The sequence below is a fragment of the Ictalurus punctatus genome, chromosome 12 (assembly GCF_001660625.3).
Source record: "Ictalurus punctatus breed USDA103 chromosome 12, Coco_2.0, whole genome shotgun sequence".
Lineage (NCBI taxonomy): Eukaryota > Metazoa > Chordata > Actinopteri > Siluriformes > Ictaluridae > Ictalurus > Ictalurus punctatus.
Window position 1 is genome coordinate 2,020,345 of NC_030427.2, and position 25,308 is coordinate 2,045,652.

The following is a 25,308-nucleotide window of genomic DNA, read 5'->3' on the forward strand; positions in this document are numbered from 1 at the left end:
TTCCCGAATCATATAAAAGATTCGTTGAAAATGAACGAATCACACTTTGAGACACCTCGTTGTTCCAGAATCATATTAAAGATTCCTTGAAAATGAACGAATCACTCTCTGAGACAACTCGTTCTTCCCGAATCATATAAAAGATTTGTTGAAAATGAAGAAATCACTCTCTGAGACAACTCGTTGTTCCCGGGTCATATTAAAGATTCGTTGAAAATGAACGAATCACACTTTGAGACAACTCGTTGTTCCCGAATCATATAAAAGATTAATTGAAAAGGAACGAATCACTCTCTGAGACAACTCATTGTTCCCGGGTCATATTAAAGATTCGTTGAAAATGAACGAATCACACTTTGAGACAACTCGTTGTTCCCGAATCATATAAAAGATTAATTGAAAAGGAACGAGTCACTCTCTGAGACAACTCGTTGTTCCCGAGTCATATTAAAGATTCGTTGAAAATGAACGAATCACTCAAAGACAACTCGTTGTTCCCGAGTCATATTAAAGATTTGTTGAAAATGAACGAATCACTCTCTGAGACAACTCGTTGTTCCCGAATCATATAAAAGATTTGTTGAAAATGGACGAATCACTCAAAGACAACTCGTTGTTCCCGAATCATATTAAAGATTCGTTGAAAATGAACGAATCACACTTTGAGACAGCTCGTTGTTCCCGAATCATATTAAAGATTCCTTGAAAATGAACGAATCACACTTTGAGACAACTCGTTGTTCCCGAATCATATAAAAGATTAATTGAAAAGGAACGAATCACTCTCTGAGACAACTCGTTGTTCCCGAGTCATATTAACGATTCGTTGAAAATGAACGAATCACTCAAAGACAACTCGTTGTTCCCGAGTCATATTAAAGATTCCTTGAAAATGAACGAATCACACTTTGAGACAGCTCGTTGTTCCCGAATCATATTAAAGATTCCTTGAAAATGAACGAATCACACTTTGAGACAGCTCGTTGTTCCCGAATCATATTAAAGATTCCTTGAAAATGAACAAATCACTCTCTGAGACAACTCGTTGTTCCCGGGTCATATTAAAGATTCCTTGAAAATGAACGAATCACACTTTGAGACAGCTCGTTGTTCCCGAATCATATTAAAGATTCCTTGAAAATGAACGAATCACACTTTGAGACAGCTCGTTGTTCCCGAATCATATTAAAGATTCCTTGAAAATGAACGAATCACACTTTGAGACAACTCGTTGTTCCCGAATCATATAAAAGATTAATTGAAAAGGAACGAATCACTCTCTGAGACAACTCGTTGTTCCCGAGTCATATTAACGATTCGTTGAAAATGAACGAATCACTCAAAGACAACTCGTTGTTCCCGAGTCATATTAAAGATTTGTTGAAAATGAACGAATCACTCTCTGAGACAACTCGTTGTTCCCGAATCATATAAAAGATTCGTTGAAAATGAACGAATCACACTTTGAGACACCTCGTTGTTCCCGAATCATATTAAAGATTCCTTGAAAATGAACGAATCACACTTTGAGACAACTCGTTGTTCCCGAATCATATAAAAGATTAATTGAAAAGGAACGAATCACTCTCTGAGACAACTCGTTGTTCCCGAGTCATATTAACGATTCGTTGAAAATGAACGAATCACTCAAAGACAACTCGTTGTTCCCGAGTCATATTAAAGATTTGTTGAAAATGAACGAATCACTCTCTGAGACAACTCGTTGTTCCCGAATCATATAAAAGATTTGTTGAAAATGGACGAATCACTCAAAGACAACTCGTTGTTCCCGAATCATATTAAAGATTCGTTGAAAATGAACGAATCACACTTTGAGACAGCTCGTTGTTCCCGAATCATATTAAAGATTCGTTGAAAATGAACGAATCACACTTTGAGACACCTCGTTGTTCCCGAATCATATTAAAGATTCCTTGAAAATGAACGAATCACACTTTGAGACAGCTCGTTGTTCCCGAATCATATTAAAGATTCCTTGAAAATGAACGAATCACACTTTGAGACAGCTCGTTGTTCCCGAATCATATTAAAGATTCCTTGAAAATGAACAAATCACTCTCTGAGACAACTCGTTGTTCCCGGGTCATATTAAAGATTCGTTGAAAATGAACGAATCACACTTTGAGACAGCTCGTTGTTCCCGAATCATATTAAAGATTTGTTGAAAATGAACGAATCACTCTCTGAGACAACTCGTTGTTCCCGGGTCATATTAAAGATTCGTTGAAAATGAACGAATCACACTTTGAGACAGCTCGTTGTTCCCGAATCATATTAAAGATTTGTTGAAAATGAACGAATCACTCTCTGAGACAACTCGTTGTTCCCGAATCATATAAAAGATTTGTTGAAAATGGACGAATCACTCAAAGACAACTCGTTGTTCCCGAATCATATTAAAGATTCGTTGAAAATGAACGAATCACACTTTGAGACAGCTCGTTGTTCCCGAATCATATTAAAGATTCCTTGAAAATGAACGAATCACACTTTGAGACAACTCGTTGTTCCCGAATCATATAAAAGATTAATTGAAAAGGAACGAATCACTCTCTGAGACAACTCGTTGTTCCCGAGTCATATTAACGATTCGTTGAAAATGAACAAATCACACTTTGAGACACCTCGTTGTTCCAGAATCATATTAAAGATTCCTTGAAAATGAACGAATCACTCTCTGAGACAACTCGTTGTTCCCGAATCATATAAAAGATTCTTTGAAAATGAACGAATCACTCTCTGAGACAACTCGTTGTTCCCGAATCATATAAAAGATTCGTTGAAAATGAACGAATCACACTTTGAGACACCACGTTGTTCCAGAATCATATTAAAGATTCCTTGAAAATGAACGAATCACTCTCTGAGACAACTCGTTGTTCCCGAATCATATAAAAGATTCGTTGAAAATGAACGAATCACACTTTGAGACACCTCGTTGTTCCCGAATCATATTAAAGATTCCTTGAAAATGAACGAATCACACTTTGAGACAACTCGTTGTTCCCGAATCATATAAAAGATTAATTGAAAAGGAACGAATCACTCTCTGAGACAACTCGTTGTTCCCGAGTCATATTAACGATTCGTTGAAAATGAACGAATCACTCAAAGACAACTCGTTGTTCCCGAGTCATATTAAAGATTTGTTGAAAATGAACGAATCACTCTCTGAGACAACTCGTTGTTCCCGAATCATATAAAAGATTTGTTGAAATGGACGAATCACTCAAAGACAACTCGTTGTTCCCGAATCATATTAAAGATTCGTTGAAAATGAACGAATCACACTTTGAGACACCTCGTTGTTCCAGAATCATATTAAAGATTCCTTGAAAATGAACGAATCACTCTCTGAGACAACTCGTTCTTCCCGAATCATATAAAAGATTTGTTGAAAATGAAGAAATCACTCTCTGAGACAACTCGTTGTTCCCGGGTCATATTAAAGATTCGTTGAAAATGAACGAATCACACTTTGAGACAACTCGTTGTTCCCGAATCATATAAAAGATTAATTGAAAAGGAACGAATCACTCTCTGAGACATCTCATTGTTCCCGGGTCATATTAAAGATTCGTTGAAAATGAACGAATCACACTTTGAGACAACTCGTTGTTCCCGAATCATATAAAAGATTAATTGAAAAGGAACGAGTCACTCTCTGAGACAACTCGTTGTTCCCGAGTCATATTAAAGATTCGTTGAAAATGAACGAATCACTCAAAGACAACTCGTTGTTCCCGAGTCATATTAAAGATTTGTTGAAAATGAACGAATCACTCTCTGAGACAACTCGTTGTTCCCGAATCATATAAAAGATTTGTTGAAAATGGACGAATCACTCAAAGACAACTCGTTGTTCCCGAATCATATTAAAGATTCGTTGAAAATGAACGAATCACACTTTGAGACAGCTCGTTGTTCCCGAATCATATTAAAGATTCCTTGAAAATGAACGAATCACACTTTGAGACAACTCGTTGTTCCCGAATCATATAAAAGATTAATTGAAAAGGAACGAATCACTCTCTGAGACAACTCGTTGTTCCCGAGTCATATTAACGATTCGTTGAAAATGAACGAATCACTCAAAGACAACTCGTTGTTCCCGAGTCATATTAAAGATTTGTTGAAAATGAACGAATCACTCTCTGAGACAACTCGTTGTTCCCGAGTCATATAAAAGATTTGTTGAAAATGGACGAATCACTCAAAGACAACTCGTTGTTCCCGAATCATATTAAAGATTCGTTGAAAATGAACGAATCACACTTTGAGACAGCTCGTTGTTCCCGAATCATATTAAAGATTCCTTGAAAATGAACGAATCACTCTCTGAGACAACTCGTTGTTCCCGAATCATATAAAAGGTTCGTTGAAAATGAACGAATCACACTTTGAGACACCTCGTTGTTCCCGAATCATATTAAAGATTCCTTGAAAATGAACGAATCACACTTTGAGACAACTCGTTGTTCCCGAATCATATAAAAGATTAATTGAAAAGGAACGAATCACTCTCTGAGACAACTCGTTGTTCCCGAGTCATATTAACGATTCGTTGAAAATGAACGAATCACTCAAAGACAACTCGTTGTTCCCGAGTCATATTAAACATTTGTTGAAAATGAACGAATCACTCTCTGAGACAACTCGTTGTTCCCGAATCATATAAAAGATTTGTTGAAAATGGACGAATCACTCAAAGACAACTCGTTGTTCCCGAATCATATTAAAGATTCGTTGAAAATGAACGAATCACACTTTGAGACAGCTCGTTGTTCCCGAATCATATTAAAGATTCGTTGAAAATGAACGAATCACACTTTGAGACACCTCGTTGTTCCCGAATCATATTAAAGATTCCTTGAAAATGAACGAATCACACTTTGAGACAGCTCGTTGTTCCCGAATCATATTAAAGATTCCTTGAAAATGAACGAATCACACTTTGAGACAGCTCGTTGTTCCCGAATCATATTAAAGATTCCTTGAAAATGAACAAATCACTCTCTGAGACAACTCGTTGTTCCCGGGTCATATTAAAGATTCGTTGAAAATGAACGAATCACACTTTGAGACAGCTCGTTGTTCCCGAATCATATTAAAGATTCGTTGAAAATGAACGAATCACACTTTGAGACAGCTCGTTGTTCCCGAATCATATTAAAGATTCCTTGAAAATGAACGAATCACACTTTGAGACAACTCGTTGTTCCCGAATCATATAAAAGATTAATTGAAAAGGAACGAATCACTCTCTGAGACAACTCGTTGTTCCCGAGTCATATTAACGATTCGTTGAAAATGAACGAATCACTCAAAGACAACTCGTTGTTCCCGAATCATATTAAAGATTCCTTGAAAATGAACGAATCACTCTCTGAGACAACTCGTTGTTCCCGAATCATATAAAAGATTCGTTGAAAATGAACGAATCACACTTTGAGACAGCTCGTTGTTCCCGAATCATATTAAAGATTCCTTGAAAATGAACAAATCACACTTTGAGACAACTCGTTGTTCCCGAATCATATAAAAGATTAATTGAAAAGGAACGAGTCACTCTCTGAGACAACTCGTTGTTCCCGAGTCATATTAAAGATTCGTTGAAAATGAACGAATCACTCAAAGACAACTCGTTGTTCCCGAGTCATATTAAAGATTTGTTGAAAATGAACGAATCACTCTCTGAGACAACTCGTTGTTCCCGAATCATATAAAAGATTTGTTGAAAATGGACGAATCACTCAAAGACAACTCGTTGTTCCCGAATCATATTAAAGATTCGTTGAAAATGAACGAATCACACTTTGAGACAGCTCGTTGTTCCCGAATCATATTAAAGATTCCTTGAAAATGAACGAATCACACTTTGAGACAACTCGTTGTTCCCGAATCATATAAAAGATTAATTGAAAAGGAACGAATCACTCTCTGAGACAACTCGTTGTTCCCGAGTCATATTAACGATTCGTTGAAAATGAACGAATCACTCAAAGACAACTCGTTGTTCCCGAGTCATATTAAAGATTTGTTGAAAATGAACGAATCACTCTCTGAGACAACTCGTTGTTCCCGAGTCATATAAAAGATTTGTTGAAAATGGACGAATCACTCAAAGACAACTCGTTGTTCCCGAATCATATTAAAGATTCGTTGAAAATGAACGAATCACACTTTGAGACAGCTCGTTGTTCCCGAATCATATTAAAGATTCCTTGAAAATGAACGAATCACTCTCTGAGACAACTCGTTGTTCCCGAATCATATAAAAGGTTCGTTGAAAATGAACGAATCACACTTTGAGACACCTCGTTGTTCCCGAATCATATTAAAGATTCCTTGAAAATGAACGAATCACACTTTGAGACAACTCGTTGTTCCCGAATCATATAAAAGATTAATTGAAAAGGAACGAATCACTCTCTGAGACAACTCGTTGTTCCCGAGTCATATTAACGATTCGTTGAAAATGAACGAATCACTCAAAGACAACTCGTTGTTCCCGAATCATATTAAAGATTCGTTGAAAATGAACGAATCACACTTTGAGACAGCTCGTTGTTCCCGAATCATATTAAAGATTCGTTGAAAATGAACGAATCACACTTTGAGACACCTCGTTGTTCCCGAATCATATTAAAGATTCCTTGAAAATGAACGAATCACACTTTGAGACAGCTCGTTGTTCCCGAATCATATTAAAGATTCCTTGAAAATGAACGAATCACACTTTGAGACAGCTCGTTGTTCCCGAATCATATTAAAGATTCCTTGAAAATGAACAAATCACTCTCTGAGACAACTCGTTGTTCCCGGGTCATATTAAAGATTCGTTGAAAATGAACGAATCACACTTTGAGACAGCTCGTTGTTCCCGAATCATATTAAAGATTTGTTGAAAATGAACGAATCACTCTCTGAGACAACTCGTTGTTCCCGGGTCATATTAAAGATTCGTTGAAAATGAACGAATCACACTTTGAGACAGCTCGTTGTTCCCGAATCATATTAAAGATTTGTTGAAAATGAACGAATCACTCTCTGAGACAACTCGTTGTTCCCGAATCATATAAAAGATTTGTTGAAAATGGACGAATCACTCAAAGACAACTCGTTGTTCCCGAATCATATTAAAGATTCGTTGAAAATGAACGAATCACACTTTGAGACAGCTCGTTGTTCCCGAATCATATTAAAGATTCCTTGAAAATGAACGAATCACACTTTGAGACAACTCGTTGTTCCCGAATCATATAAAAGATTAATTGAAAAGGAACGAATCACTCTCTGAGACAACTCGTTGTTCCCGAGTCATATTAACGATTCGTTGAAAATGAACAAATCACACTTTGAGACACCTCGTTGTTCCAGAATCATATTAAAGATTCCTTGAAAATGAACGAATCACTCTCTGAGACAACTCGTTGTTCCCGAATCATATAAAAGATTCTTTGAAAATGAACGAATCACTCTCTGAGACAACTCGTTGTTCCCGAATCATATAAAAGATTCGTTGAAAATGAACGAATCACACTTTGAGACACCACGTTGTTCCAGAATCATATTAAAGATTCCTTGAAAATGAACGAATCACTCTCTGAGACAACTCGTTGTTCCCGAATCATATAAAAGATTCGTTGAAAATGAACGAATCACACTTTGAGACACCTCGTTGTTCCCGAATCATATTAAAGATTCCTTGAAAATGAACGAATCACACTTTGAGACAACTCGTTGTTCCCGAATCATATAAAAGATTAATTGAAAAGGAACGAATCACTCTCTGAGACAACTCGTTGTTCCCGAGTCATATTAACGATTCGTTGAAAATGAACGAATCACTCAAAGACAACTCGTTGTTCCCGAGTCATATTAAAGATTTGTTGAAAATGAACGAATCACTCTCTGAGACAACTCGTTGTTCCCGAATCATATAAAAGATTTGTTGAAATGGACGAATCACTCAAAGACAACTCGTTGTTCCCGAATCATATTAAAGATTCGTTGAAAATGAACGAATCACACTTTGAGACACCTCGTTGTTCCAGAATCATATTAAAGATTCCTTGAAAATGAACGAATCACTCTCTGAGACAACTCGTTCTTCCCGAATCATATAAAAGATTTGTTGAAAATGAAGAAATCACTCTCTGAGACAACTCGTTGTTCCCGGGTCATATTAAAGATTCGTTGAAAATGAACGAATCACACTTTGAGACAACTCGTTGTTCCCGAATCATATAAAAGATTAATTGAAAAGGAACGAATCACTCTCTGAGACATCTCATTGTTCCCGGGTCATATTAAAGATTCGTTGAAAATGAACGAATCACACTTTGAGACAACTCGTTGTTCCCGAATCATATAAAAGATTAATTGAAAAGGAACGAGTCACTCTCTGAGACAACTCGTTGTTCCCGAGTCATATTAAAGATTCGTTGAAAATGAACGAATCACTCAAAGACAACTCGTTGTTCCCGAGTCATATTAAAGATTTGTTGAAAATGAACGAATCACTCTCTGAGACAACTCGTTGTTCCCGAATCATATAAAAGATTTGTTGAAAATGGACGAATCACTCAAAGACAACTCGTTGTTCCCGAATCATATTAAAGATTCGTTGAAAATGAACGAATCACACTTTGAGACAGCTCGTTGTTCCCGAATCATATTAAAGATTCCTTGAAAATGAACGAATCACACTTTGAGACAACTCGTTGTTCCCGAATCATATAAAAGATTAATTGAAAAGGAACGAATCACTCTCTGAGACAACTCGTTGTTCCCGAGTCATATTAACGATTCGTTGAAAATGAACGAATCACTCAAAGACAACTCGTTGTTCCCGAGTCATATTAAAGATTTGTTGAAAATGAACGAATCACTCTCTGAGACAACTCGTTGTTCCCGAGTCATATAAAAGATTTGTTGAAAATGGACGAATCACTCAAAGACAACTCGTTGTTCCCGAATCATATTAAAGATTCGTTGAAAATGAACGAATCACACTTTGAGACAGCTCGTTGTTCCCGAATCATATTAAAGATTCCTTGAAAATGAACGAATCACTCTCTGAGACAACTCGTTGTTCCCGAATCATATAAAAGGTTCGTTGAAAATGAACGAATCACACTTTGAGACACCTCGTTGTTCCCGAATCATATTAAAGATTCCTTGAAAATGAACGAATCACACTTTGAGACAACTCGTTGTTCCCGAATCATATAAAAGATTAATTGAAAAGGAACGAATCACTCTCTGAGACAACTCGTTGTTCCCGAGTCATATTAACGATTCGTTGAAAATGAACGAATCACTCAAAGACAACTCGTTGTTCCCGAGTCATATTAAACATTTGTTGAAAATGAACGAATCACTCTCTGAGACAACTCGTTGTTCCCGAATCATATAAAAGATTTGTTGAAAATGGACGAATCACTCAAAGACAACTCGTTGTTCCCGAATCATATTAAAGATTCGTTGAAAATGAACGAATCACACTTTGAGACAGCTCGTTGTTCCCGAATCATATTAAAGATTCGTTGAAAATGAACGAATCACACTTTGAGACACCTCGTTGTTCCCGAATCATATTAAAGATTCCTTGAAAATGAACGAATCACACTTTGAGACAGCTCGTTGTTCCCGAATCATATTAAAGATTCCTTGAAAATGAACGAATCACACTTTGAGACAGCTCGTTGTTCCCGAATCATATTAAAGATTCCTTGAAAATGAACAAATCACTCTCTGAGACAACTCGTTGTTCCCGGGTCATATTAAAGATTCGTTGAAAATGAACGAATCACACTTTGAGACAGCTCGTTGTTCCCGAATCATATTAAAGATTCGTTGAAAATGAACGAATCACACTTTGAGACAGCTCGTTGTTCCCGAATCATATTAAAGATTCCTTGAAAATGAACGAATCACACTTTGAGACAACTCGTTGTTCCCGAATCATATAAAAGATTAATTGAAAAGGAACGAATCACTCTCTGAGACAACTCGTTGTTCCCGAGTCATATTAACGATTCGTTGAAAATGAACGAATCACTCAAAGACAACTCGTTGTTCCCGAATCATATTAAAGATTCCTTGAAAATGAACGAATCACTCTCTGAGACAACTCGTTGTTCCCGAATCATATAAAAGATTCGTTGAAAATGAACGAATCACACTTTGAGACAGCTCGTTGTTCCCGAATCATATTAAAGATTCCTTGAAAATGAACAAATCACACTTTGAGACAACTCGTTGTTCCCGAATCATATAAAAGATTAATTGAAAAGGAACGAGTCACTCTCTGAGACAACTCGTTGTTCCCGAGTCATATTAAAGATTCGTTGAAAATGAACGAATCACTCAAAGACAACTCGTTGTTCCCGAGTCATATTAAAGATTTGTTGAAAATGAACGAATCACTCTCTGAGACAACTCGTTGTTCCCGAATCATATAAAAGATTTGTTGAAAATGGACGAATCACTCAAAGACAACTCGTTGTTCCCGAATCATATTAAAGATTCGTTGAAAATGAACGAATCACACTTTGAGACAGCTCGTTGTTCCCGAATCATATTAAAGATTCCTTGAAAATGAACGAATCACACTTTGAGACAACTCGTTGTTCCCGAATCATATAAAAGATTAATTGAAAAGGAACGAATCACTCTCTGAGACAACTCGTTGTTCCCGAGTCATATTAACGATTCGTTGAAAATGAACGAATCACTCAAAGACAACTCGTTGTTCCCGAGTCATATTAAAGATTTGTTGAAAATGAACGAATCACTCTCTGAGACAACTCGTTGTTCCCGAGTCATATAAAAGATTTGTTGAAAATGGACGAATCACTCAAAGACAACTCGTTGTTCCCGAATCATATTAAAGATTCGTTGAAAATGAACGAATCACACTTTGAGACAGCTCGTTGTTCCCGAATCATATTAAAGATTCCTTGAAAATGAACGAATCACTCTCTGAGACAACTCGTTGTTCCCGAATCATATAAAAGGTTCGTTGAAAATGAACGAATCACACTTTGAGACACCTCGTTGTTCCCGAATCATATTAAAGATTCCTTGAAAATGAACGAATCACACTTTGAGACAACTCGTTGTTCCCGAATCATATAAAAGATTAATTGAAAAGGAACGAATCACTCTCTGAGACAACTCGTTGTTCCCGAGTCATATTAACGATTCGTTGAAAATGAACGAATCACTCAAAGACAACTCGTTGTTCCCGAGTCATATTAAACATTTGTTGAAAATGAACGAATCACTCTCTGAGACAACTCGTTGTTCCCGAATCATATAAAAGATTTGTTGAAAATGGACGAATCACTCAAAGACAACTCGTTGTTCCCGAATCATATTAAAGATTCGTTGAAAATGAACGAATCACACTTTGAGACAGCTCGTTGTTCCCGAATCATATTAAAGATTCGTTGAAAATGAACGAATCACACTTTGAGACACCTCGTTGTTCCCGAATCATATTAAAGATTCCTTGAAAATGAACGAATCACACTTTGAGACAGCTCGTTGTTCCCGAATCATATTAAAGATTCCTTGAAAATGAACGAATCACACTTTGAGACAGCTCGTTGTTCCCGAATCATATTAAAGATTCCTTGAAAATGAACAAATCACTCTCTGAGACAACTCGTTGTTCCCGGGTCATATTAAAGATTCGTTGAAAATGAACGAATCACACTTTGAGACAGCTCGTTGTTCCCGAATCATATTAAAGATTCGTTGAAAATGAACGAATCACACTTTGAGACAGCTCGTTGTTCCCGAATCATATTAAAGATTCCTTGAAAATGAACGAATCACACTTTGAGACAACTCGTTGTTCCCGAATCATATAAAAGATTAATTGAAAAGGAACGAATCACTCTCTGAGACAACTCGTTGTTCCCGAGTCATATTAACGATTCGTTGAAAATGAACGAATCACTCAAAGACAACTCGTTGTTCCCGAATCATATTAAAGATTCCTTGAAAATGAACGAATCACTCTCTGAGACAACTCGTTGTTCCCGAATCATATAAAAGATTCGTTGAAAATGAACGAATCACACTTTGAGACAGCTCGTTGTTCCCGAATCATATTAAAGATTCCTTGAAAATGAACAAATCACACTTTGAGACAACTCGTTGTTCCCGAATCATATAAAAGATTAATTGAAAAGGAACGAGTCACTCTCTGAGACAACTCGTTGTTCCCGAGTCATATTAAAGATTCGTTGAAAATGAACGAATCACTCAAAGACAACTCGTTGTTCCCGAGTCATATTAAAGATTTGTTGAAAATGAACGAATCACTCTCTGAGACAACTCGTTGTTCCCGAATCATATAAAAGATTTGTTGAAAATGGACGAATCACTCAAAGACAACTCGTTGTTCCCGAATCATATTAAAGATTCGTTGAAAACGAACGAATCACACTTTGACACAGCTCGTTGTTCCCGAATCATATAAAAGATTCGTTGAAAATGAACGAATCACACTTTGAGACACCTCGTTGTTCCCGAATCATATTAAAGATTCCTTGAAAATGAACGAATCACACTTTGAGACAGCTCGTTGTTCCCGAATCATATTAAAGATTCCTTGAAAATGAACGAATCACACTTTGAGACAGCTCGTTGTTCCCGAATCATATTAAAGATTCCTTGAAAATAAACGAATCACTCTCTGAGACAACTCGTTGTTCCCGAATCATATAAAAGATTAGTTGAAAATGAACGAATCACACTTTGAGACAGCTCGTTGTTCCCGAATCATATTAAAGATTCCTTGAAAATGAACGAATCACACTTTGAGACAGCTCCTTGTTCCCGAATCATATTAAAGATTCCTTGAAAATGAATGAATCACTCTCTGAGACAACTCGTTATTCCCGAATCATATAAAAGATTTGTTGAAAATGGACAAATCACTCTCTGACACAACTCGTTGTTCCCGAATCATATTAAAGATTCGTTGAAAATGAACGAATCACAGTTTGAGACAACTCGTTGTTCCCGAATCATATAAAAGATTAATTGAAAAGGAACGAATCACTCTCAGAGACAACTCGTTGTTCCCGAGTCATATTAAAGATTTGTTGAAAATGAACGAATCACTCTCTGAGACAACTTGCTGTTCCCGAGTCACATTAAAGATTTGTTGAAAATGAATGAATCATTTACATTTACCTTACATTACATTTATTCACTTAGCAGACGCTTTTCTCCAAAGCGACTTACAAATGAGAAAGATACAAGCAGAGCGATATCAAGCAGAGAACAATACAATAAGTGCGACCATACGAGATCTATTAATTGGATTCCAGAAGAAGCAAAGTGCAGAGAAGAGGTGTAAGTGCATTATTTATTTATTTATTTATTTATTTTATGAGTTTGTTAGGTGTTCTTTGAAGAGATGGGTCTTTAGTTGTTTTTTGAAGATGGTGAGAGATTCTGCAGTCCGGATTGATATTGGGAGTGCATTCCACCACTGAGGAACAGTTAGAGTGAAGGCTTTGGAAAGGGACCTAGTTGGAGTTGGAACTGCTAAACGTCGGTCGCTAATCGATCGCAGATTGCGAGAGGGAACGTAGGCCTTCAGGAGAGAGTTGAGGTAGGAGGGTGCTGTTCCTGACAAGGTCTTGTAGGTGAGCATCAAGGCCTTGAACTTGATGCGGGCAGCTACAGCAAGCCAGTGGAGGGAGATGAAGAGGGGTGTGACATGGGTTCTCTTGGACTGGTTGAAGACGAGGCGCGCTGCAGCATTCTGAATCATCTGAAGGGGTTGATGGAGCTGGCTGGGAGGCCTGAAAGCAGTGAGTTGCAGTAGTCCAGTTTAGAGATAACAAGAGCCAAGAGCCTGGACTAGAATCTGTGTAGCCTGTTTGGTGATGTAGGGTCGGATTTTCTTGATGTTGTAAAGGATGAACCTACAGGACCTTGCAGTTGCTGAGATATGGTCTGCAAAGGTCAAGCCATTATCAAGAATCACCCCAAGGTTCCTGGCCGTCCTGGTTGGCATGAGTGTGAGTGAGCCGAGCTGTACAGTGATGTTGTGGTTGATTGAGGGACACGCTGGGATGACGAGAAGAATCACACGTTGAGACAACACTCGTTATTCCCAAGTCATATTAAAGATTCATTGAAAATGAACGAATCACTCTCTGAGACAACTCGTTGTTCCCGAATCATATTAAAGATTCGTTGAAAATGAACGAATCACACTTTGAGACACTCGTTATTCCCGAGTCAAATTAAAGATTCATTGAAAATGAACGAATCACTCACTGAGACAGCTTTTTGTTCCCGAGTCATATTAAAGATTTGTTGAAAATGAATGAATCACACCTTGAGACAACTCTCGTTGTTCCCGAATCATATTAAAGATTCGTTGAAAATGAACGAATCACTCCGAGGTAACTCGTTGTTCCCAAATCATATTAAAGATTCGTTGAATATGAATGAATCACACTTTGAGACGACTCTTGTTGTTCCCGAATCATATTAAAGATTCGTTGAAAATGGACGAATCACTCCGAGGTAACACGTTGTTCCCGAATCATATTAAAGATTCGTTGAATATGAATGAATCACACTTTGAGACAACTCTCGTTGTTCCCGAAACATATTAAAGATTTGTTCCTCTGGGTACTCTGGTGTCCTCACCCAGTCCAAAGACAAGCATGGTAGACTCATTGGCATGTCCAAAGTGTATGAATGGGTGTGTGAATGTATATGTGTATGTGCCCCGCATCCAGGGTGTATCCCGCCTTATGGTTGATGCTCCCTGGGATAGGCTCCAGGTTCCCTTGTAGGATAAGTGGTATAGAAGATGGATGGATGGATGTAAACCCCTCAGTGATGTGATTTTCATCATTGCGTCGAATAGCAACATCATATACATTTAGTGTTTATAAATAATTACAAATCACTACAGCAGTGCATGCATCACTCTGATTGGTCGGAAGCTCCTGCGCACACGTGTGGAAAAGCACTCGGTGATAAATTTAAGGATTTCAATGACATGAAATATTGTGCTACTTATTTGTCATTTCTGTTCAAGATAAAAAAGTTAGGTAACGTTTCAAATTGAACACTAAGGTACTACATACTGAAGTACACACGGTATACTATCTAGGGTCGGGCTGATTTCATGATTGTGGTGAATTTAACCCTTGTAACGCTAGGCAGAGGGTTTGCCTCACACCTCCAGGGTCGGGGGTTCGTTTCCTGCCGCTGCCCTGTGTGTGCAGAGCTTGCCTGTTCTCCCCGTGCTGTGGGGGTTTCCTCCGGGTACTCCGGTTTCCTCCCCCAGTCCAAAGTCATGCATGGTAGGCTGATTGGCATGTCCAGTGTGTCCGTTGTGTCCGTTGTGTGTGTGTGTGTGTGTGTGTGTGTGTGTGTGTGTGTGTGTGTGTGTGTGTGTGTGTGTGTGTGTGTGTGTGTGTGTGTGTGTGTGTGTGTGTGTGTGTGTGTGTGTGTGTGTGTGTGTGTCCTGCGATGGACTGGCACCCTGTCATCCACCATCCAGGTCCAGGTTCCCTGTAGGATAGGTTGTCTAGAAACAACCTAGACAACCTCCTCACCTCCCCAGGGCCTGAGTTCAATCCTGAGCTTGGGTTATTGTCTGGGTCTTGAGTTTTGCATATTCTCTTGTTTTTGTGTTTGTGTGGGTTTCCTCTGGGTTCTTTGGTTTCCTCCCACTGACTGAAAACATACAAATAGGTGGGTTGGTTATAGCTAAATTGATATTAATGCATATGCACTGTACGTGTGTGCGTGGTGCCCTGTGCTGGTCTGTTATTCCGTCAAGGATGACTTCTCCCACTTCACGCACAGTGTTCCCAGGATAGGCTCCGGACCCACCTCGACCCCGATCATGATGCAGCGTTTACTGAAGATGAATGAATAAATGAATGAAGAGCAAATATAAGAAAACATGCATTTAATCATTCAAAAAAAGGTTCATCCATCTCGGGCATCAATCTCATTTTTATCATGTTTCTTTGCAGAAAATGGCTGCATTTTGCTCTTAAATGAGAAACAGGGTTGAACGCAACAGGGTTAAGTTTTGTTATAAAAATTTTTTAATGGTTTTAATGATTTTAAACATGGTTTTCTTCTTCACATGATTTTCAGGAAAGTCAGATGATACAACATCCTGTTGAACATGTGACTTGTGGTATATTGCAAATAATTAATGGGGTGAATGTGAACAATCTCACACAAACTGCTTAATGACAATAAAGTGGAATCTAATCTAATCTATTTGAACTTGGGGAGGAAATTGGAGTACTCGGAGGAAACCACTGAAGCACGGGGAGAACATGCAAACTCCACACACACAGGGTGGAAGCAGGAGTCGAACCTCCATCCCCAGAAGTGCTAGGCAAATGTGCTAACCACTGAGCCACCATACTAATAATGATTATTATAATGATTTAAAGAATAAATTTCGTAGTAAAGTGTCGTTACAGTGGATTGGAACAGGTAAAAAGATTGGGAAAAAACAGGTGAGTACAGTGGTTGTTATGACTATCTTCAAAATGTTTTTACCGTCGCTTAAATATTTGTAAATGTAATCTCTGTGGGAATTAAATCTTTATTTATATAGCATTTTTCTAAACCTTATTTACAAGATACTTCATGCTAGATAAATCACAATGCTTCATGACTAAAACTGACACATGGAGCAGTAAAAGTACAGTAGGACTCAGATGGGGCAGAATGCATCAATGCTAATGCCTGACTGCTTGGTTTTTATGTTTTCTTACATTAAAAAATGTTTTTACTGAAAAATTCAGCATATTATTTATATTTATATATATATATATATATATATATATATATATATATATATATATATATATATATATATATATATATATATATATATATATAGAGAGAGAGAGAGAGAGAGAGAGAGAGAGAGAGAGAGAGAGAGATGCTGTGAGGAAATGCAGCTGACTGAGCAATAAATAAATAAATAATCATAAATCTGACCAGTGTGCAGTGCTGCTTAGGCAAAATATAAAGTAGTTTGGTTTAATTCTGGTCAGCGATGATTTGTTCTTCATAGCCGTCGATGTGTGATGAAGTTAGGAGTTGTGTGATTTAGGAGAAAGAGGGTGGGAAGAGTTTTTGGGGAGCCACAGATGGACATAAAAGGGATAAGAACCGTTAGAGATCAGAAAAAAACAGTAATAGACAGAAATGTGTTTTATTCTGTTTGTTGGCAAGGGGGAAAGTGAGCAGTGAGGTAAGTGTGTGATTATATGCCGTGACTAACGGTGAAGTCGTGACACTGTAGCACCCGTATCGAACACCTCTACATGCAGCTAGAACGGAGATACTGAGGATGTATGCACCGTTATAGGAAGATGACAGTAATTTACCATTAACTTGTGTAAATACGTTTTGTGAAAAGGACAGTTTAGAGGGAGGATTTTCTGGTTTCTTTTACGAGATGTGCAGATGTGTCTCACTGTCTCTTCATCTCTTTTGATACAGGAACACGGAGGGAGGATACATCTTCTGATCCGCCGTTTGCTGCCGACGAGCTGTACTACAACACCGTGGAGAGTGACTACGAGGATGACGTCCACATGCCTGACCAGCATGAGGAGGAGCAAAATGGTGGTGATGAGCATGAGGTGCCTTTTAGAAGTCCTTCGAGAAGCCCGTCCCCTTTACCAGGCCTATCTGCTCTAAGAATCACACCCTTTCCTGTAATAAGCCCATCCCCTTTGAGAATCACACCCCCTTTTAGAAGCCCATCCCCTTTTTGAGATTCTCATCCCTTTTAAGAAGAACATCTCCTATAAGAGGACCAACCCCCGTGAGGAGGCTATCTCCTATAAGACCAACCCCCGTGAGGAGGCTATCTCCTATAAGACCAACCCCCGTGAGGAGGCTACCTCCTATAAGACCAACCCCCGTGAGGAGGCTACCTCCTATAAGACCAACCCCCGTGAGGAGGCTATCTCCTATAAGACCAACCCCCGTGAGGAGGCTACCTCCTATAAGACCAACCCCCGTGAGGAGGCTACCTCCTATAAGACCAACCCCCGTGAGGAGGCTACCTCCTATAAGACCAACCCCCGTGAGGAGGCTACCTCCTATAAGACCAACCCCCGTGAGGAGGCTACCTCCTATAAGAAGACCAACCCCCGTGAGGAGGCTACCTCCTATAAGAAGACCAACCCCCGTGAGGAGGCTACCTCCTATAAGAAGACCAACCCCCGTGAGGAGGCTACCTCCTATAAGAAGACCAACCCCCGTGAGGAGGCTACCTCCTATAAGAAGACCAACCCCCGTGAGGAGGCTACCTCCTATAAGAAGACCAACCCCCGTGAGGAGGCTACCTCCTATAAGAAGACCAACCCCCGTGAGGAGGCTATCTCCTATAAAACCAACCCCCGTGAGGAGGCTATCTCCTATAAGACCAACCCCCGTGAGGAGGCTATCTCCTATAAGACCAACCCCCGTGAGGAGGCTACCTCCTATAAGACCAACCCCCGTGAGGAGGCTACCTCCTATAAGACCAACCCCCGTAAGGAGGCTACCTCCTATAAGAAGACCAACCCCCGTGAGGAGGCTATCTCCTATAAGACCAACCCCCGTGAGGAGGCTACCTCCTATAAGACCAACCCCCGTGAGGAGGCTACCTCCTATAAGACCAACCCCCGTGAGGAGGCTACCTCCTATAAGACCAACCCCCGTGAGGAGGCTACCTCCTATAAGACCAACCCCCGTGAGGAGGCTATCTCCTATAAGACCAACCCCCGTGAGGAGGCTACCTCCTATAAGACCAACCCCCGTGAGGAGGCTACCTCCTATAAGAAGACCAACCCCCGTGAGGAGGCTACCTCCTATAAGAAGACCAACCCCCGTGAGGAGGCTACCTCCTATAAGAAGACCAACCCCCGTGAGGAGGCTATCTCCTATAAGAAGACCAACCCCCGTGAGGAGGCTACCTCCTATAAGAAGACCAACCCCCGTGAGGAGGCTATCTCCTATAAGACCAACCCCCGTAAGGAGGCTATCTCCTATAAAACCAACCCCCGTAAGGAGGCTACCTCCTATAAGAAGACCAACCCCCGTGAGGAGGCTATCTCCTATAAAACCAACCCCCGTGAGGAGGCTATCTCCTATAAAACCAACCCCCGTGAGGAGGCTATCTCCTATAAGACCAACCCCCGTGAGGAGGCTATCTCCTATAAGAAGACCAACCCCCGTGAGGAGACTATCTCCTATAAGAAGACCAACCCCCGTGAGGAGACTATCTCCTATAAGACCAACCCCCGTAAGGAGGCTATCTCCTATAAGACCAACCCCCGTGAGGAGGCTATCTCCTATAAGACCAACCCCCGTGAGGAGGCTATCTCCTTTAAGAAGACCATGCACTGCGACGAGCCCACCCACTTCTGTTACTCCTGCATCTGTTCCTCACGTCAGCGTCAACGTAACTTTGTGGTTAGATGTAAGTGTTGATTAGACTTAGATCTGGGTTATAATCTGTATTAAGACCTGTTATGTCCCCTCCATTTTCACTGAGTAGAGCTGAAACCTTTACAATGCACATCTGTTACATTTGATTTTTTGTTGTTGATATAATAACCATTTACTTTTTTTTTTAAGTACCATTACTTTGTTCTTTTATACTGCATGAGCAAAAATAAAAATAATTTAATTAAATAATAATAATAAAAAAAACATCTTTTGGAGAAATGGGGTGGGTTTTATGTAAACAAGTTAAACATCTAATATTGAGTCAGAAACATGTCAAAGAATCATATTAAATCATGAACATGTGAAACATATGATACTGAATTTGTTAGAAAAACTATTTTCCCTTGCTCCCAGCGGCGTGAAACTCACTGTATAGTGTAGCGCCCCCGTGTGTCTGCACACACAGAAGGAATGAAAACACGCTTTGTCAGGGCACTTTTGAGAAAAAGTGACTTTCTAGACTGCAAATCTCACATTTTCCCCTTTATCATACATTATCATCATATAATGGATTTTAATGTAAACAATCCTATTTCGTATCATTTTACATCAGAAACCTGCAAAGTATATTATGTACAAAATGTCATATTGGAGCAGGTCACCGTCACGTATCGTGACGGAGCAGAGATAGGACGGATGCAAGTGCAGGATGAACAGTTGTTTATTTGAAAGAGGGACAGGCAGACAAATTCAAAACGTGATCCAAAACGTAATCCATAAACATGCAAGAGGTCAGGCGATTGGCAAACAAGCGTACACGGGGCAAGGCAGGTATCTAGGTCGTGGTCACGGAAAACAGGGTCGATAAACAAAACAAGAAACGAACTATGACGAGGGACTGGAAGCGGATAATCCAGCGCGAACTAACTCTAAACATGGACCGTGACTATGACTATGACTATGACTATGACTATGACACGAGCTAAACTAACTCTAAACATTTAATCTTCCGCGTTGTGTGCTGGGAGGCGTGTGGTATATATGCGGACATGATCAGCGTCTAAACCGCTAGCAGCTGAGAGCAATTCAGACCCACGTGAAATCCCAGCCAATGACAGAACAGGGAGGAGACATGACAGAAACATAAACAAAACACACGTGTCCAGATGTCATTACAGTCAACAACGGAAAAGCAGGTGCTCGCACATTCACGCTTAGAGCACGCTGCTTCAAGGGGGAATCGTGACAGAACCCCCCCCCCCCCGAGTGCCATGAGTCATCCCACTTCATTGGCGGCCCCGGCCCCCTGGGCTGAATGTCCCAAACAGAGCCAGGAAACTGCCCGGTGTTCTTGGCGGCGTAGGGAGGCTGAGCGACGACCGCAGCTGAACAGGGAGGCTGAGCGACGACCGCAGCTGAACAGGGAAGCTGAGGCTCTGAGGTTACCAGGTGAACCTTGGGCATGGGCGGAGCTTGGCTGTGCGTGTCAGCAGACTCGGGCGTGAGCAGAACTTGAAATTACATGAATTTCTCAAAATAAACAGAAAAAGCAAGCAGAAATCTGTTTTTGCCTAACAACATTACATTTCAATTGCCCGGTGTTTAAAGGTGAAAATATACAACAAAACTGAAGTCATGCTGTTTAGGTATAGAAACTGTAACATACACAACACAACACCACATGAAATCTCTCTTGCAAGAAATGCATAACACCATCTCTACTTGAGCAGATTATTTTTAAGTGAATGTACTCGTGCACTGCAGGCATCAGCTCCGATGTTCATGAACAGCCTCTGAATCACCTCAAAGGTGTATTTGAAGTTTGTGGGGTAGTTTATGTTACGTGCATAAAGCAATCCCATCAAGTTGACAAATGCATTTGGTACATCACCAAGATTGCGTAGAACGACAACTTCTTCCATTACAAGGGCTACATCACCGCAGTCACACGGAATAGGGTCCATCACGTCATCCACAACTGTACTGATTCCAACAGTCACGCCCTTGATTAACTCTTCTTCAGAATCTGTGTGCTGTATTAAAAACAAAGACAAACTTTAAAATGTGCTTTCACACATACAACCTCACAAGCACAGCGACTTAAGAACAGCATGAGTGAACCGATCTTAACTTTACTAGTCATCACACAAGATGAATTAATATCAGAAGGTGTAAAAAAAATACAGTACAACGTCCTGAAATTCATCATCTCTCATGAAAATAAAACAAGGTAAACTCCATCAATACGTGGATATCAATACTCCATATCAATACGTGGACTTCCATTATCCGAATATCTATATATATCCGAATATCTATCTATCTATCTATCTATCTATCTATCTATCTATCTATCTATCTATCTATATATATATATATATATATATATATATATATATAAATAAATTACGTTCAAAGACTTGCATACTTAACACAAGACAGTTCGGATCATTTTACTGACTCGGATCTTTGAATCTCGTTCAGCAAAATGAACGACTCTTTTTTGCATCATTTCGTTCATTTCAGCAGAATAAAGTTAAAATGTTACATGTTAAATTCCCCAACACCTCTAGTACTTACGCAAACATTGATCACATTTGGAATAAAAAATAAACTATAGGCTAATGCAACCGAGGCCGAATTATGAGAAACAGAAATGATTGATTAATTGCTTAGCATTAGCAGTCTGTTAGTTCACCTCCCGATCCGAGTCGTTCTTCTTTTGTCACGTCACATTTGATCAGTTCACGTCTCAAGTTAGTTAGACATAATATAGTACTATGAAATGTTTCTGACCCAAAATATTACGAAATATGACTGTTTACATTAAAATGCAAAAGTTGATGAAAAAGTATGATAAGGTGAAAAAAGTGACATTTTATGTCTAGAAAGTCACTTTTCATCAAAAGTACAATAACAAAACTAGTTTGCATTCATTCTGTGTCCCCTTACACACTTGTGATCTTTATCCGCTCAAAACGCTATACAGCGAACGAGAAGGCGCTAGGAGCAAAGGAAAGTGGTTTTTCTAACAAACTCATATAATCAGTTGCCCGACCTACTCCAATTTGATTCTTTTCACATATTTACACATAATATAGTACTATGAAATGTTTCTGACCCAAAATATTACGAAATATGATTGTTTACATTAAAATGCAAAAGTTGATGAAAAAGTATCTCTAAAGCGCCTGGACTCCACCAATCCACAGTCAGACAGATTGTGTACAAATGAAGGAAATTCACGAGCATGGTTACCCTCCCCAGGCGTGGTCAGCCAACAAAGATCACTCCAAGAGCAAGACATGTAATTGTCCACGAGGTCACAACGGATCCCAGGGTAACTTCTAAGCCACTAAAGGCCTCTCTCGCGTAGGCAAATGTCAATGTTCCTGAGTCCACCATAATGAGTACACTGAACAACAGTGGTGTGCATGGCAGGATTGCAAGGAGAAAGCCACTGCTTTCCGTAAAGAACATTGCTTCCTGCATGCAGTTTGCTAAAGATCACATGGACAAGACACGAGGCTACTCGAAAAAACGTTTTGTGGACAGGTGAGACCAAACTAGAACTTTTTGGTTTAAATGAGAAGGGTTATGTTTGGGGGAAGGAAAACACCGCATTCCAGCATAAGACCGTTATCCCATTTCTGAAAAATGGTGGTGGTAGCGTTGCAGTTTGGGCCTGTTTCGCTGCATCTGGGCCAGGACGGCTTGCCATCATTGATGGAACAATGCATTCTGAATAATACCAGCAAATTCTAAAAGAAAATGTCAGGACATCTGTCCGTAAACTGGATCTCAAGAGAAAGTGGGCCGCGCAGCAAGACAACAACCCTAAGCACACAAGTCGTTCTACCAAAGGATGGTTAAAGAAGAATAAAGTCAATGTTTTGGAATGGCCAAGTCAAGGTCCTGACCTTGATCCAGTAGAAATGCTGCGGAAGGACCTGAAGCAAGCAGCTCATGTGAGGAAACCCACCCACATCCTAGAGATGAAACTGTACTGTAATGAGGGATGGGCTAAAATTCCTCCAAGCTGACGTGCAGGACTGTTCAACAGTTACCGGAAACGTTTGTTCGCAGTGGTTGCTGCACACCGTGGTCACACCAGATACTGAAAGCAAAGGTTCACATACTTTTGCCACTCACAGGTATGCAATACTGGATCATTTTCATAAATGACTGACCATCTGTAGTGTTTTTGTCTGGTTTCTGTAATTAGGTTCTCTTTATCTACTTTTGATACTTGTGTGAAAATCTTACGATGTTTTAGGTCCCGGTAATGAAGATGTATAGAAAGCTCTAAAGGGTTCACAAACTTTCAAGCACCACCGTAAGTGGGATGTAAGGTCATGGCAGAAGAGCTCTTCCGCAAACACTACCGATGTGACCGTGGAGCATGGGGTCTTAAGCCTAGACGAATCGCGTCCAAAAGACCAGGCCTTAGCTCTGTCTTCAGCTGGAAATGGTTAGATGTCTCCGCCAGAGCTGGTTAAGCGAAAGGCACTCGAGTCTCACAACAGCCCATTTGTCGCGCCCATGCCAGATTTCTTGTCGTCCGGCGGAATGACCCGGTCACCTTCTTACCACGAACGGGTTTACCACCACGCCGGCCTGCGGGTAGCGTGGCCGAGTGGTCCAAGGCGCTGGATTTAGGCGCCAGTCTCTTCGGGGGCGTGGGTTCAAATCCCACCGCCGCCACGGTCGTTAGCTTACAGTGGGTGATGTCTCGTCTCCAAAGGCTTTGCGCAGGTTTTTCTCCCACGCTTTCATGCTATACACCACGTAGCATGCTGCCTCACGAACGTCGCAATTCGTGCCCCCCTTTTCCACAGTCGTTGTGTATATCCAGGTAAGGATAAAAGTTACATTTCCATCCATCCATCTTCTATACCGCGTAATCCTACTCAGGGTCACGGGTAAAAGTTACATTTTCCAAAGAAATTTAACTCGCTGGTACGGGCAGTCCATAGGTAGTCGGTACCTAGCCGCCCAAGGATTGGATTGCATTGCGACGGCTCGACTATGGAGTTGTCCCGTTCTGTGAGACCTTTGGGCCGTCTCGCCGCATCGTCACCCTTCAGTTTATATGACGGCACAGCTCATACCCCAAGACTTGAATCAAATCTATTTGAGAAGCAGTCATCTAGTCGGCGAACATGAAACCCTCATTTGCATAGTTTTCGTTAAACGGGGCGGGCCTCGGGCGAGGTGGCCGAGAGGTTAAGGCGAAGGACTGCTAATCCGTTGTGCTCTGCACGCGTGGGTTCGAATCCCATCCTCGTCGCAAGCTTCTCACTTTGCCTCCTCTTTCCAGCAATGTCTGGCTTTGTTGCAGTCTGTCTCACACCTACAAGGCCTACAACCGGGAAGCTTTGTACACGTCCCTGAGCTGGCACTAGAGAGGGTGGAGAAATGTGAAGAGCTAGCACTGTGGCTACGTGTTTCACGACCGTGAGCTGTATTTCAATGCTTTTTGGCCACAGCTGCTGTAAGGCTCTTGCGTCTCTGGAGGTCCGTCAACGCAGAACGCATTCCGCAGTCCAGACGACAGGGGCAAAGAACCTGCACCGAAACCTCTTTTTTGCTCCGCACACCGGGATGTAATTTCATACGCGTGAGCTATGTCAGCAAGAGGTTAAGGTGATGAGCTGCCTATCCGCTGTGCACAGCCCATGTGGGTTTGGACCCTATTTTTCTTGTAAAGACCTTGCTTAAGCGCATTCTGTAAAGGAAGCGTGCATGGTGCAGACACTGTTGGCGTCTGCATGAGCAGTTAGTCTGAAGGGGAAATTAGGGTCAGGT

At 40.3% G+C, this 25,308-nt stretch overlaps 2 non-coding genes across 2 annotated transcripts; both read left to right on the forward strand.

Annotated features, from left to right (window-relative positions):
- Positions 1-24,122: 24,122 nt before the first annotated feature.
- trnal-uag (transfer RNA leucine (anticodon UAG)) lies at positions 24,123-24,204 on the forward strand. Its single transcript has one exon. It is a non-coding gene; the product is annotated as a tRNA-Leu (tRNA).
- Positions 24,205-24,708: 504 nt separating this feature from the next.
- On the forward strand, positions 24,709-24,790 carry trnas-gcu (transfer RNA serine (anticodon GCU)). Its single transcript has one exon. It is a non-coding gene; the product is annotated as a tRNA-Ser (tRNA).
- The last annotated feature ends 518 nt before the right edge of the window (positions 24,791-25,308 follow it).